Source organism: Hibiscus syriacus, unplaced genomic scaffold (assembly GCF_006381635.1).
Source record: "Hibiscus syriacus cultivar Baekdansim isolate YM2019G1 unplaced genomic scaffold, ASM638163v2 tig00111513_pilon, whole genome shotgun sequence".
Taxonomy (NCBI): domain Eukaryota; kingdom Viridiplantae; phylum Streptophyta; class Magnoliopsida; order Malvales; family Malvaceae; genus Hibiscus; species Hibiscus syriacus.
In genome coordinates this window covers 31,694-48,186 of record NW_024063111.1, presented here as the reverse complement: position 1 = coordinate 48,186, position 16,493 = coordinate 31,694, and the positions used below count along the sequence as shown (strand labels likewise).

At 36.4% G+C, this 16,493-nt stretch overlaps 2 pseudogenes; one reads left to right on the top strand and one right to left on the bottom strand.

Annotated features, from left to right (window-relative positions):
* The first annotated feature begins 351 nt into the window (after window positions 1-351).
* Window positions 352-1,040, top strand: LOC120164393 (annotated as a pseudogene).
* A 4,477-nt stretch (window positions 1,041-5,517) lies between these two features.
* Window positions 5,518-15,326, bottom strand: LOC120164406 (annotated as a pseudogene).
* Window positions 15,327-16,493: the final 1,167 nt, after the last annotated feature.

Below are 16,493 nucleotides of genomic sequence, written 5' to 3'. Positions count from 1 at the left end.
TATTTTTTTAAAATATTAATAAAATAAAAATAATTTTATAGGCTTTTTAATGATATTTTTATTTTTAAGTTTTTTAAGTAATTTCTTTAAGCATGATAGTATTTTATTAGACAATCAACATTTTTAACCATAACTGTAAAAGACTAAAATATAATGATAGTAGAAAGATAAATTAGGGATCAAAGAAAATTAGCACAAAGGCCAAAATGTGATTTTTATTAATAATAAATATGCCGTATTAAGCATAATAACAATAATAATAGTATTAAATTTCCTCCTGTATATATATATATATATGCAAAGAGAGAACCGCCAAATACAAATGGTGAGGCACACCAGCCTGCGTAGCGCATGGGTGTAATAAGATAAATTCAAGTAGCAGCCCACAAACTTTCCGTCTACGAACTCGACGATGTCTATGACTCGGTCACGGGTCGCCCACTTGCCGGCTCATGGGTGTGGGACTCGGCCCTTCTTTTGTCCCACTGGATGCCCACTCACCTCGATTTCCAAGGCAAGACTGTCATCGAGATCGGAGCTGGTGCCGGCCTCCCTTGCTTGACAGCAGCTCTGCTAGGCGCCACCCGAGTGCTACTCACTGACGTCCAACAGCTCCTCCCTGGGCTCTTAAACAACGTTGAAGATAACGGGTTGATGGGAAAAGTTGGCGTGAAAGAACTCGTGTGGGGATCGGACGAGTCAATGAGTGGAATAACAAACCTAAAGACGTTTGATATGGTTTGATGAGCGATGTCTTGTTTGATTCAGAAGAAATGATAGGATTAGGTAAGACGCTGAAAAGGGTTTGTGGAGAAGGTACCCAAGTTTGGGGTGCCACCGAGATGAGGCCATATAGGGGTGAATGCTTGGATGAGTTAAGGGGTCAAGGCTTCCGAGTGGTTGAGGTGGAAACGAGTCAACTCAGTGTTGACGAAGCAGTAGAGGATGGTAATACAACGTTCTCCATCTTTGAAATCAAGCCACCGGTTGCACACAATTCTGAATCTCCACCACCACCACCACCTATACCTGAGTTTTAATGCTCATTTTGGGTCCATTCGGCCTATTATAGTCAGCTGAAGCTGATGTCACTAGTTAGTTGAGTTGTTATTAGGGTTGAATTTTTGATGTAGCTGAAGCTAGACTCCTGTTAATGGAAAGTGTTGGCTGTAAAACCCTTCATTGTTTTTAGCTAGTTTCACATAATCAACAAACCCTAGTTTTCTAGACAAGTTAACATTCGCCTCTCACACCACAACTTGAGATCCAGATAGAGAGCTATTCGACAAAGTGCAATTGCTGGAGCAGAGAGGCGATAAGAAACATGTGATCATTCTTCTCCGCGTCGCGGCAAGACGCATCAATTCATGCCATTCTCACATTGCTTTCATTTTCATCTTAAAACATCACTTGTTTAACTCAAAGGAACCGCTTATACCATCTAGTTACCTCATTTTCATCCAAATAAATCATTCATATGTGATCATTAAATAATTAATTTAACATTTTCTTAACGTTTTTATATTGTAAATCATCCACAAATGAGATTTTCCATAAGTTCTTCTATTGTTTAAGTACTTTCAAAATGAGTTAGGTTTGTCTATTATTTTTCCATCTATTGATATCTTATACATAGGGGTGCACAAAAAATCCGAATATCCGATTTTGCGAAAAAAATATCCGAAACCGGATTTGGGAAAAACCGGTTTTTTTTAACCGGATCGGATTTTTTAAAACCGGTTATTTTAACCGGTTTGGAGAAAAAAACCCAGACCGGTTTTTTTACCGGATAAAAAACCGGTTTTTATCCGAGAAAAAAAAACCGGTCTGGGTTTAAAAAACTAGCCGTTAATATAGCCGTTTTTGACCGTTTTTTTCTTTAAAAAATTACCATTTTACCACCCTAAACATGTATAAATAGGTTGGGGATGTATTTGGTTGATTACAACTTTCTCAAATCTTATTACACAACATTTAAACATCTCTCAAATCTTAGTTTTGTAATTTTTTGTTCATCATGAGTAACACTGCTGAATCTTCCGTCGGGGAAACCTTGAAGTCGTGAGAGTGATCGAACACACTCGAAACAAAGATATTTGGGATCACTACGATTTATGTGAGATGTCAAATGGCTCGAGGAGGGCGCGTTGTAAACTTTGTCTAAAGTTTCTTGCATCGGAAGGAAACACAACGTTGAAGAATCATTTGACAAAATCATGCAAGGCACTTCGCTCAAGATCGGATCCTAGTCAATCGAATCTTACACCGCAAGGTGGTGTTTTTGTTTACGACAACGAAAAATTACGAGAAGCGTTTACAAAGTTCGTGATTACAAAAGCATTGCCGTTCGACCACTTTGATGATGAAGATTTCACGACAACAATTCAACAACTAATGCAACCACGTTATACTCAAGTAAGTCGTACTACCCTTAGAAGAGATGCTATAAAAATGTGGCGTACGGCGAGGGAAAAAATGATTTTAGGATTCCAAGAACACCGTTATGGTGTGTCGCTTACATGTGACGTTTGGAGTTCCCCTCATAATACCGGAAATTCTTTTTTAGCCGTTACGTCACATTGGTTAGATCAAGATAATTGGCAAATGATGAAAAGAACAATCGCGTTTGAATTATTCGGTGAGCCGCATACCGGTGCTAATTTATTTACACTTTTAAAACGGGTAATTTGTATTTATAAATTAGAAAATAAAGTTTTTTCTATATCCTTTGATAATGCATCGAATAATACAAACGCGGTTCCAAGATTGAAAATATTACTTTCACCGATTTTAGACGGTGCGTTTTTTCATACCCGTTGCGTTGCACACATAATTAATTTATCCGTGCAAGCCGGTTTGGAGATTATTGAGCCAATTAGATTAGAATTTAAAATAATGATAAAATCGATTCTTTGTAACAACAATAAAAGACTAAATGATTATAAACGATTTTGTAAGTCTGTTAATAAAAAAGCTTTGGGTCCTAATTTGGATTGTCCAATTCGTTGAACTCAACTTGGATGATGATGCATACTGCCTTAAGGCAAAGGGAAACATTGCAAACATTTCACGATCGGCTTTTCGAGAGGGGTCATGTCCCAAACATTTATCCGGATTCGAGTTGGGAAACTATAGCCAAAATAACCGATTTGCTTGAGGTTTTTAAAAATGCAACAACTTTTTTATCCGGTGTTTATTACCCTACTAGCCCGTTGGTTCTTAATCAAATATTTTTGTTGGCTACCCGACTAAATGACTTTGAATTTGAAACCGAAGTTTTTCAAGAAATTGACTTTGCAATGAAGGAAAAACTTTTAAAATATTTTAAGGAGATTCCCCCCCATTTTTACTTGTGCCGCCGCTTTAAACCCAACGTTAAATGTTGGTGGGGTTGAAACACTAATTGAACAAATTGCGTTTGCTTTTAATCTAACTGATGATGAACCCAACTTTGTCCAAAACCAAATAAATTATTTTAACAAATGTTTTCGAGACATGTTTGCAATTTATTTAACTAAATACGGATCAAGTAGTGTAATACATGATCAAATGGGAATGAATGCGGAATCATCTAGTAGACGTCCAAGTAACATAAATTTGAATCTTTTTAACACTCTTGTAAATTCCCAATCCAAACGATCACGTACTACCACCCCAAGTAGCGAGTTGGGAAATTACATGTCATGCGATTTTCTATCAAAAATGACATTTGAAGAGTTTGAAAGTTTGGATATTTTGGCTTGGTGGAAAGAAAAGGAAGCACAATTTCCGATTCTAGCCGTCATGGCCCGTGATTTACTAACCGTCCAAGCTTCTACGGTAGCTTCGGAATCCGCTTTTTCTGTTAGTGGCAGGGTTATATCACAACGGAGATCAAGACTAAGTCCCGAGTCGGTGGAAGTATGCATTTGTTTAAAGGATTATTTGGATGGAGCGGCTCGTAAGCAACATATCACCACCCTAGAAGATGCAATTGATGCCGATTTGGAAGCAAACTTACACATTGAAGAAGTCGAACTTGGAATATCACCTCCAAACGAAGAAGGCGAAGATGATGAAGAAGAGATGGCAATGTAGTTTATTTTATAACTTTATTTCAATTATCGTAAACTTTGTTTCAATTATCGAACTTGAAGTTTTTAAGTATTTGAATTTATCGAACTTGGAAGTTTTTAAGTATTTGAATTTATCAAACTTGGAAGTATTTAAGTATTTCAATTATGTTGAGTTAATTAAGTATTTCAATTAAGTATTTGAATTTATCGAACTTGAGGTTTGATGCTTTCTCTTTGATTCTCTCTTGATTCTAGTTGCTTGATGTTTCTTGTCTTTAATCAATGGCTTCTAAGCTTGCTTAAATACACCTTGAATCACTTCTGAACGTTAGTGATAATTAATGAAGATAATATAGCCGTTTAAGTGTGAAAACATTTAATAAAAATGCTTGGAGCATGGGGGAATCGGTACCCTCTCATAGGGAATCGGTTTCCTCTCATAGGGAATCGGTTCCCTAAGTATAAAATTCAAATATTTCGACCGTTGAATAGGGGGAATCGGTACCCCTATGGGAGAATCGGTTCCCTCCGAGCATTCTGGAAATCTCGGAGCCAAACCATTCAGTGAGGAATCGGTACCCCCTTGGGGGGGAATCGGTTCCCTATGAGCAATCTGGAATATTAAAATCGGTTTTTTTATAACCGGTTTTTTAAAAAAACCGATTTTTTTAAAACCGAAACCGGTTACACCGGTTAGGATATCCGGACCTCCAAACCGGTTAGAAACCGAACCGGTTATTTTATAAACCGGTTTTTTTTCTATGGGAAAAAACCGGATCGGATAAAAACCGATCCGGATCGGATTGAAATCCGAATTATGTGCAACCCTACTTATACATATTGAATTAAAATTCACAATTTGATTTTTACATTTTAAACTATAAAATCCTATACATTAAAATGGTGATGAGTGTATCAATAGACGCAAAAGTAATAAACTAGATGCTGATCCCTTTAGAGTATACCACATGGACTTGTAAATTATATGAACTAAAGAATTTATTACTGAAAAATTTAAAAATGTTATAACTTATACAAAGTGTAAATCTAAAAAGAGAAAAAAAATTATTACTGAGAAAATAAAATTTGTAAAATACTACAAATCAAATTAAAATTATATCAAGACCAATTGGTCAACCTTGATCAAAGTCAATGAAGTATTTTTTTCAACATATTAAAACATTTATATTTTTTATAGTCAATAGTCGACACGTTTCAGGATTTAACGCAATACGAAGTTAATATCAAAGTAAATTAAAATTTTCAAGTACCAAGATATGAGACTGGTATATAATTTGAGAACCTTTTAAGACTTAAAAGAAAGCGAATGCTGAAATCAAATCAAGACATTGAAAAAAAACCATTATAACATTACCAAACAAACCCAATTTCTCACATTTTATATAATAATAATAATAATAATAATAATAATAATAATAATAATAATAATAATGTCTACAAGCACTTGGAAACACCTAAGATGGCCATCGTTGCTAACAATAGTTGAAAGAGAAATTACGTTTACATGTCAGGAAGAGCTGAAAGGATCAGGCAGCATAGCATGCATGCTGTTTACACCTGCAACTCCTAGCTTTCTCTGTATCCTTATAATCAATGGGTTTGTCCCCCCGCCCCTTAATCCCACAATCCAAAACAAACCCTCGTTTATCTTATCATCAAACCCTTTCAACAAAACCTTATCATGTAAAACAATGCAACACTTCTATGTAGGTAGGTATTTGGGGTTATCCTTTTCTTTCTCAGCAGCATTGGATGCACTCGGAACAATTGCCCCGTCGTGTACCCGTATAATAATCCTCACTCCAATTTCTATTTATTCCCATCAACCGGAAATCATATTACAGGTTATGAACATGAATTAAACTCACCTCAAACTGGCAAACATTTTGCACTTGAGAGGAGGGAGGATATATTTGGGCACACAAGGACAGCACAAACCAAGTTGCTGATTGTAAAGACTAACCCATTTGAAGCCAAACGGCATTTTATTCTTAACCATTATAATGAAGGTGTTGGTTTTGGGAACCCTGGCCCTGCTGAGGCTGCTGCTGTTGCGGTGGATGCAAGTTTAGTGGCTGTGTGTTGAAGTGCGCAAAGGGCTGGGAGTAGAGAGAATTCATCAGACCCTGCAAAAAGATATAGCCATATACTCCCATTTATAATACAAAATAGAACTTAAACAATGTTATGAAATGAATGTGGACCAAAATCTTTTCAAAAAAATGTGGACCAAAACACCATGGTCAATAATGCAAAGGATTTTAAACAGAGTAACGGGCTATGACTACTATCCTAATGGCTCAAATCTACAAGCATTAAAAGACAAAAGGATTTTAAATCTTGCCAACCTGGGACTGAAGCTGGTTGGGATTAGCTACCCCAAAGTGGCTCTGTGATGCATCATCCTGTGAAGGGTCATTAAAGCCAGCCTGAGTAAACAGGCCTTGTGATCCATGATTCATGTATTCCTGTAAAAACAGATTTTTTTAGAAGAAAAACTTGTTTTGGGGGGATTAACTAATCACAATGCAGCACTTTGAGCAACCTGAGACATGAAATCATTTCCAGCACCAAAACGAGAGTATCCAGCTTGAGAATTCTGGTTTAGGAAGTTCCCTGGGAACCCACTCTGTGCTCCTTGTGTAGAATAATCAAAAGCATATCCACTCTGAGTAGCCAGCATGCAAACACAATCAAGCAACATACATCAGTAAGCAATAAGTCAAACACCGAAAGAAACTTTTTTTTATCTAAATACAAAAAATTACAAAATAAAGAGAGAAGCAAATGGGAAACTTATTGTAAATATCTTCAAGAAAATACATAATCAGGCAACCCACATACTGAAACCAGATCTCCGACACCAAAAGTAGTTTTCTTTCTATTTGACGAAAAATACAGAGACAAGAGAAACTAATGGACAGCAGAATAATCTAAATATCTTTGGTTAAAGAAACTCATGGACCTCAAAAGCTAACTTTTAAGGCGGAGAATTTAATAGGATACAAAAACCACAAAGATGAAAGCGGGAAACAATTTGAGACTTTTGACAACGGTACCTCCTCTTGAGACGCCCGACAAAATCGAAAATAGACCAAGCAAGCCAAAAGAGCGTGCAAAAACCTAGCTCAGATGCAAAGAAACTCGAACCCAACCTCAAAGCTAGCTCTTAAGATAGAGATCCTAATACCATATATAAACACCACACTTACTCTTACATACAAGAGATAGGCATATGGGGAATTTAACATCTTCAACACCACGTTAATGCTATAAGGTAGGTCCTAAGGAAACATCTGGCTATACTGCCTGAATAGTCGGTGGCTCTACCTTTTCTTTCTCCTACTAATTTGGGACCATAGCATTGAGGCTTTTCAAGTAGGCAATAAACTACTAAAGCAATCTCCGATACAGTACCAAGCAAATACCAATAACTGATGTATGTCATACATGATTGAAAAGATAATATTAATACAGAGAAAAAAGAAGTAATAGCCTCTACCTGAGTTGAAAAATCAGTAATGTTGTAAGGAACATGCGAGCTTTGGCTTTTGAAGTCCTCACCCAAGAAGTCCTGTGGGATGGTCAAACAAACCAATTATAAGTTATCAAGAAGTAAATTGCAATTATGGGATAAAATGAGTACTCGTACAAAAAATCTAATACCTGGGACATTCCTCCCATTGAAAATCCATCACGAATTGTTTGGCTTGGACCTTGGACAGGCATCTATTTCAGATGACAACCATCCTCAGAATTCCATTATGTCGAAGAAATGATTAAAAGTACAAAACAAAAACCAAAATAGAAGGGAAAGGATAAAGTACTAACATTGTTAACAAATCCAGGTTGAGACAATGGACCACCTACAGATGGCTGGCTGTTTGGGTTCTCCAGGGGAGGAAAGTTGAAAGGAGACCCAATAGTTCCAACATTTTGCTGTGTACCTTGCTGGTGTGAGAGGTGATAGCCAATAGGAGCACTAGCATTACCACGACCAGATCCAAAGCCTCGACTTCCTGGTTGAGGGACTTGAGGAACAGCTCCCACTGGTCCATGTACAGTTCCACGAGATGGAATAGCATAAGGCTGAGAAGGAGAACCTGGAAATGGTGGAAGAGGAACCCGAGGCATTGGGAACCCAGTAGGGTGAACTCCAGGCTTGTGTGTACCATTGGATGGACCAGGAGGCATGTAACTACCTGCAGTTAGCAACATGAGAAGGCTCACATTATATTATACGTGCTAAGACTCTTCAACATTAAAAACTCAGTGGCAAAGGCATATTCTATTGTTGTTCTGCATGTCAGTGAAAGAAATGTCCCATGCATGTGTCTTAAGTGATGATAAAAATGGCATATAACTTAAAAAATCAAGATCCTCAATAGCTTACCCCGAGCACGACTGCTTCTTCTATCAACATTTGCACTAGATGAAGCAGCAGCCCCAAAATTATCATTAGGTACAATCCCAGGACCACCACCAAAGAACAGTCTCCGGTCATTGTAGATCTATATGAAACCAAACAGTAATTGACATTCACATTATCCTTGATAACCTTGAAAAACTAGATATCAATTGGGAGGCAAGGAGTAAAAGCTAAAGCTTTGAACAGATAACAGGCACCATCTTTCTATTCCATAAACAAACCTTCTTGGGCTTTTGGAACTGAACCATACTCTGCTTCAAGTTATTGAGAGGTCCTTCAACCAAACACTCATGTTCCTGCAAATTTCAGCAGAAAAGATCAGCATAGCAAGACTCTCCAGCACAATTAGCATCAAGCTGCCTTTAATATTTACATATTTTAGCAACAGCCTGGTTAGAAGAAAATTAGGAAGCTACCTTGTAATGTGTCAATAAGCCATTCCAAAGAGGTTGTTTGCTAAGAACTTTAGGGTTACCAAGAATCACAATACCATATCGAGCACGTGTTAAGGCAACATTAAGCCTGCGAGGATCATTTAAAAATCCAATACCCTAAAAGGCAGATAAACACTTAGACAACAGTTAGTTCTTCTCAAGTTTAAAACATAAAGAGAGAGAAGGTTAAAATATAAGCATTGAGCCTAGAACAAAGACCATAACTAAAGGTTGATCTGTCACACAAATGAACAACTTATTGATAGTCAAGAAATTGAAAAATTAGTTCTATGTAAGACAGACTGATAATAATGAGTCAGATTGAAAAGTCATTCAAGCACATGCTGCAAGCTTAATTTCACATCTTGTATCTATATGTTAACCAACCTGATGTTCATTACTTCTCACGCACGACACAATGATGTAATCTTTCTCCCGTCCTTGGAATGAGTCAACACTTGCAACCTGATATAAACCCCATAAGTTAAAATAAATAATTATTATGAGTAAATGTCACAACAGCATTTATTCGTAAAGTCCAAATACACAGTACCTCAATTTCCTTGTAAAGCTGCTGTCTCAAAGAACCATTTCTTGACATATAGTTCACAATATATGCCCTTTGTCCCTCATAAGGTGTTATGACCCCTATCTGTAATGTATCAAAAATTTTGTTAAACTAAAAATTAGAATACAGCTTGACATCAATCTGAAAAGAAAAAAAAAGAAGGGGGGGGGATCCATAATATCACCTGACTGGGAACAACACCACTCCTCAAGAATGTGGTAACTATCTTTTCAACATTTGCAGCTTCAGTTCGATTAAGATATGATGTGCCACTAGCACTAATCTCCTCTTGTCCCATCTAAAACAAAACTATTTAATTAAAAAACATAACCGTGAACTAAATCAAGAACTCAGTTATTAACAAATTTTCTAATATATGATGTTCTTCCCCTTCTCAGCTTGCCCCAACAGCGCAGGTTCATGCATAAATAAGAATATGAATGGGAGACAATCAATAATTGTATTTTGATTATTACAATGTTAGATTCTACCTGTACATAAAAAAAACATGGGACGGTTAGGTACAGGCCATGGGAAATCAAAGCAGGATGATTGCCTTTCATTGATTGTCACTCCATTTTGTAATGTGCCTTCATAGAAACTGTTAGAAGGGAACTCTGACAAACATGGGTGCATACGGTATTGGACCTAAAGTAGAACAGAAAATTTACCATCAGAAACAAACATGTTTTCTATTAGCAATGACATTGAAAAGAAGAGCAAACCAACAAACATACAAGGACATCACCTGCAACCTAATTGGTTTCACACCAAGTAAAACTAGACGCTCAAACAGAGATTGGGCTAGCCCAGCACGAGCTGCTTTCTTGCACATTATAACAGGACCAAGTTGGCAATGATCACCAACAAGGACAACCTATAATAAAAATATATACGGGTTAAAGACCAAAAGAGAAGCATTCAAAGAGAACAAAAGGATTTATCTCATTATGTTTGGTCATTAACTACCTGCTTCACTCCAAGAACTAAAGGAATGAGACATTCAGGTTCTGTCGCCTGAGTAGACTCATCAATAAGTACCTTAATAAAGGCAGAAGACTGTCAGTGCTTTTATTTTATTAGCGGTCACCAAATATTACATATTTCTGATATTTTCACCTGGCGGAACCTAAAATTGACAAGTCTAGGATCTCCAGCCCCAACACAGGTACAACAAATGACATCAGCACTTTGGGATATTTCCCTCTCTGTTGCTCGCTTCAATGCTTTGTACTTTTTCTCATCACTGCTTGACAACTCACCTGTAAATTTGGGATTAAAATAACAAGCCATTTTAGCATTTTCATGTTTCCAATTTCAGAAAAGACGTGCAAATTCATTGTTACTTTCTAAGTTAATTGAAGAGTTCCTTTTCATCTCAGTATGAGCAGGTTATGCCCCTACAAGCTGATTACGAATATTTTCATCAGGGGATAAAGGAAAAGAAAAAGGCTATGAAGTTTATTGATCAATGACAACTGGACATGTATCCCAACCTTGTTCATCTTTCAATTGTTGCAACTTGTGAAGTTCGCTCTTCTCAGATGTATCAAGATGCTGGACCTTCATGCAGCAATTGCGAAAATTGAATAATGCTATTAACCAAAAGTGCAGAAGAGCAACAAATGAAAAATTAGACACCACAAACCTGATAATGCAGGGTCAAATGTTCAACAGGAGAACTGACAGCCTCTCTAGATTTTGCACAAAGCCTTACAACCTTTGGACAAAAACCATATCTTGCTAAGTATCAATTTACAGATAAATACAAATCAGGCTTTTGAGATATTTAACAATAATTACCCAGAATAATATGTCTAATGAAGAAATAAACAACTAGCATACTAAAAGCAGACTGGAAAATTTTAGCTTCACTACCTTTAACCAGGTCGTGCTTATCTTTTCAGCTAGCTGATCAACAGCCACATTACTTGGAGCGCAGACCAGAACCTGATAGAATGGAATAACAGAATAATGACAGAACAAAAATATGAACTATATAAGAATATCACTAAAGTTCTTACCTGTCCCTGACCCTGTTTGGCCATGTGATAGACAATGGCAGCAGAAGTCACAGTTTTTCCTGTGCCAGGGGGGCCTTGAATCAAGCTTATAGGCTTCTGAAGAACACTCTTCACTGCAAAAACCTTTCCAACAAAGGAAGGTCAACACAACTTGATACAGAAAAGTGTTGTAGCAAATAACCATAACGAAAATGGAAAAATGGGGGCCATACTTGGGATGCGTTCAGTTCTGGCAGACCAGGTGCACCAAAACGGCGAGGCAGTGTATTACGAACCATCTGAACCTCAACCTCATGGCCAAGAAGGTGATGGTAAATATATCTGCAAGGAATTAACCAATTAATTTACTTGGAAAGGGACTAATAATTCAAGTTCTATAGATGCATGACCTTTGAAATCAATAACAAAATTTTGAATGATAGACAGCTAACTGAAATGAAAATGGTCATCATGTCCCTGAGTAGAGAAAGAACAAAATATGCATGCATGTAACTGAACAGTGTAATTTTTTTAGGCTAAAAACTTAAATTTCAGAAAGAACCGTGTTTCAACCCATGCCCAACATAAACTATTTTATAATATTCATAAGAATTTATACCAAGAAGGTTATAGAAAACATAGACCTTCAAAAGCATCTAGTAACAATCTAGAATAACAAAAAGCAAATGCAAAGAAAACAAATAAAGCCAACATACCCACTAACACTTGTTTCATCAACTGCAAACGTTTTCATTGCCCCCTGCATCCGGTCAAAACTTGTACTCTTCCAGACAAAATCAACACTGAACCCATGGTTCACATCAATAGGAACACCCTACACCGCAACAAGCACGAACTTTTAGGTACCTCCCGAAAGCCATCAACCACAAAAAAAGGGGGAAAAACATCAGAACCACCTGACTAGCACGGAGCTCAAGCGCAACTTCCTCTTGTGCAGTTAGCTTGATCTGAAACAAGAGAAAGATAACTCATAAGTGTGTTCCTCATAGGTGCACCAAATGCATAAACCTAACTGATGAATACAGCAAATCTGGTTTTCATAAACAATACAATAGAATCATTATCACGTATGTAAAAGCACACATCGGAAGCAGAATTGAATGGCAAGCTCATAAAGGATGCATACCACATGCCCAACAGTCTGCCATGCTGGGTGCGCAGCATCTCCTGAATAACGCAGCCGCAACTCATCACCAGGAACTAGACGCAGCTCATTGTCTTCCTACAGTTCCACAACTTTTTATATTAATTTAAAAAATAAAAAGAGGCCTTGTCATACAGGGGAAAGGGGGGCATAAGCCAATAACACAATTATGTATTGGAATAAATTCATCGAAAACAATTAAAAGAAACACAACTGTAAAGCACCTTTGGAAAGACAAAATATGCAATTCGTTTCTTGTTCAGCCCAATATCCCAACGAACTGTGACATTGTCCTTGCTTTGAGATTCTTTCATCATCTGCCAGAAAAAAAATTAGACAATATTGCATTTTCAAAATAATTTAATATCCATAAAAAGTTAAATTGACAGAAGCTGGGTGGATATAATGAGTGTGAACATGATGATACGTACTTTATCATAGTCAGCTTCAAGTTTAATAAGTGGCGCAAAAACATTTTGATACTGCAGAGGAAACCATCAACATGATTTGTAAACCACATTATATAAAATATATCTTCTTGTCTTTAATAAAATTAATGAAAGGCCAAATAGTGTAATTGTTGCGAGTGTTAGAACCTGATAAGCATCTTCATACTTCAATGCCACAGGCTGAGGTTCATCATCTACACCAGGTTTCTCAAGATCTTCAAGGGAGGCATCAGGATTTGTCTTCCAAAGCTCTTCTACCTTGTTTATTTGTTGAGCACTAATTTGTCGTGCCCTTAACTGTTCTTGTTCAGATGGGATCTGTGGAAGTGAAATGTATTAGTATGCCCTCAAACCAATAGGTCATTTTCACATGAATCAGGAAAAACCAACCTTAACCAGCCATTGCAAAAAGCACCTATCATCAATAAGGGGACACCACTGGCTCAAATCCCAATTCATGTCCTTCAACGCATTGACATTCAAACAAGGTTCTCTACAAAGAAGAACAACAACACTCTCTGTCTTAGCAGATATAAAACCAAGAAGGAAAACGTTTCTGCATCCACAGTTGTAGCATTCAAGAATTGTTTCTCCCAAAGGACTATCCTTATGAAGGCAGACTTCCTTGTGTTTAGAACGTACCTAAAACAGAACAGAAAACAAACTCATTAATCAATAACATCCAGTGATTACTACCAAATGGTTATCCAGCATACTTATTAATACTCAATTCATTAATCCCATTAAATAACACACATACACATATAGTAAAAGCAACTTGGTTAACACACACACATATAGCCAAGGAAAATGGTAATCAATGTTACAGTTCCAACATGAACAAAAGAACATCTAGCGATACCTAGATATAAGGCCTGACTTCTGATTACCTTCTACTATCCCTTTCTTTAAAAAAAGTAAACTCAGATCACAGAATTATGCACTTGCCATAATTGAACATGAAGTCATGTGTGAAGAGATTTAAAGTAATATCTGACTTGTAATTGTCTTCTAAGTAAACCCCTTAATTTAAGGTAAAAAAAATCAAAATAACAGTTTCTGTAAAGCATCATCCTCAGGAGTGTAATATAGGATGTAATAATTTCCTAACAATCTCAAAGGAAACGAGGTGCAAAAATGGCTTTCAGTCTGAAAGCAACAAAACTCTCTTATTTTGATTTCAGAATAGTCTATAAGAGGAAGGCACAGAGCGATACCCTAATTCATGTGGTTGTTCACAATATAGTTGATCAAGAAGCTTGCATTTCATAACTGAGGCAAAAATTTTAACAGAATTACCTAGTTAAAACTTTCAAAACTGCATCTATAAATCTAGTATGAAATGTAACCATTTGAAAGTACAATAAACAATTCTATGAAGTATGAATCATCTCCTTTCTCAATATACATGCATTTTTTTAAGCTCCGAAAAATCCAAAGTAAACACCCCGAAAATAAAAGAACCATTCCTACTTAACTTTCTACCTAACACATGCCTTCGGTATTTCAACTTAGACCCAAAACATGCGAATCTACATCAATGTCACGCTCACAAAGACTTAATAAACGTTTTTTTAAAAAAAAGAAAAAAGAAATGATAGGAGAAAACTTACGAGATGATTAACAATATGCGAGCCCGATGTATTCCCTCTTGAATTACAAAACCACTTCCTACACGAAGGAACGTTACAGCGAACCACGCAAGCCGGGTTCGAAACCCCACAATACCGACAAGCATGCTCGGCGAAATTCCCTTTTCCGTAGTCATACCCGCCATCCTCATCCCCAGCCATCTCCTCAAAATTCAATCCACTTATCCCCGTCGCCAACGCATCCACCGCGGCCGCACTATTGCTATGGCTGTTGTTATTGCTCGTTGAGGCACGGCCAACGTCTTTTGAAGCACTAGAGGGGGAGGAGGAAGCGGCAGTGTCCGAGTGGTGGTCGGAGCCAGATCGTTCGGCAGAGTGTGCGTCAGATGGTGTTGGCCATGAACGAATCGGGTCGCGGAAGTCCGTGTACTCGAAATCGGACTCACCTTGGGTGTTGAATTCGAGAAAGGTGTAAGCGTCGGTGGCCGGGTCAGGCTGAGAGGCCGTCTCGAATTGAGAATTCATGGAAGAAATTTTTCAATGCCGAAGCGTTATCGTGAAGATTAAGATTAGGGTTTTTGATGTTGTTTTCTGAGTTATGGTTAAAATAGCGAAATTGAACTGAAAGATGGAAAGAGGTTAAACCTTATTATATATTAATTAAAAATTAAAATTATCACTCCATATATATTTTTTGCAAACGTATTTGTCAAACTATATATGTGATCACTTTTGTTTTATTTTATTTTGATTTTTACCATTTAACTTTTAACATTTATATTTCAATCACGCATATTATTGATTATTTATAAATAGTCACTCGAATGTTAATTCAGCCACATTGATACGTGTGTTAACAAAAATAATAATTTCTAATTTGACTCATAAAATTTTTTAAAATATATAAATTAATAATTTTTATAATTTTTAAACTATAATACTTAAAAAGATTATAAAAAATATAAAAATATTATTGAAATTTTAATTTTTCAAAAATTCAAATAAATATATGGAATTTTAAAATATGTATACAATTCAAAATACAAATTCCAATATCTCTCTTTTGACATAAAGTAAGATTAAAATTCATACATAATGTTCTCCATGATTCATTCAATAAGCATTTCTTCAATTCTTTTTTTCGAATTTACTATTTCCTTCTTCATAGTAAGCATTTTTCTTCCTGATTTACTCAATAAACTTTATAATGTTATGATTTTTTGCATAATGATAAATTTATCCAAACATTTGCAAAAATAATTATTTTGGTCCACATTTTTTGGAATATATTAGCTTCAATATTTTTAGAAATTTTAAAAGTATAGTTAAAAAAGTAAAAGCATTTTATTTTTAAAAAATAAAAATAAATATTTATTCTAGATGTGAGGCACTTGCATCACCGTTCCAGTCGCTAATGAAAATAAATTCTAATATCTATACATATGGTAATAATCCAATACTAAAGTCATAAGTTGAAGTCAAGAGATTAACACATTACGTGACTATATGAAGGACCACAAACTATATGATGAGAAGATTCAATCACCTGAATTGAGTAACATGGCTCGTCGAGATTTTAGCTTAAAAATATGTTGTCGAATTTATGTTTGCTCTAGCTGTGAAAAAAGATGGTAAGGTTTGTGAGCTCGGTAACAAAGTCAACGGGCAATGAATTTGGAGTATTCATCTCCGTCGACAGTTATTCGATTGGGAAACTAAGTTTTGGCACAATTTTCTAAACCATTGAACAATTGCAGCAAGGACCACAACTTGCAGG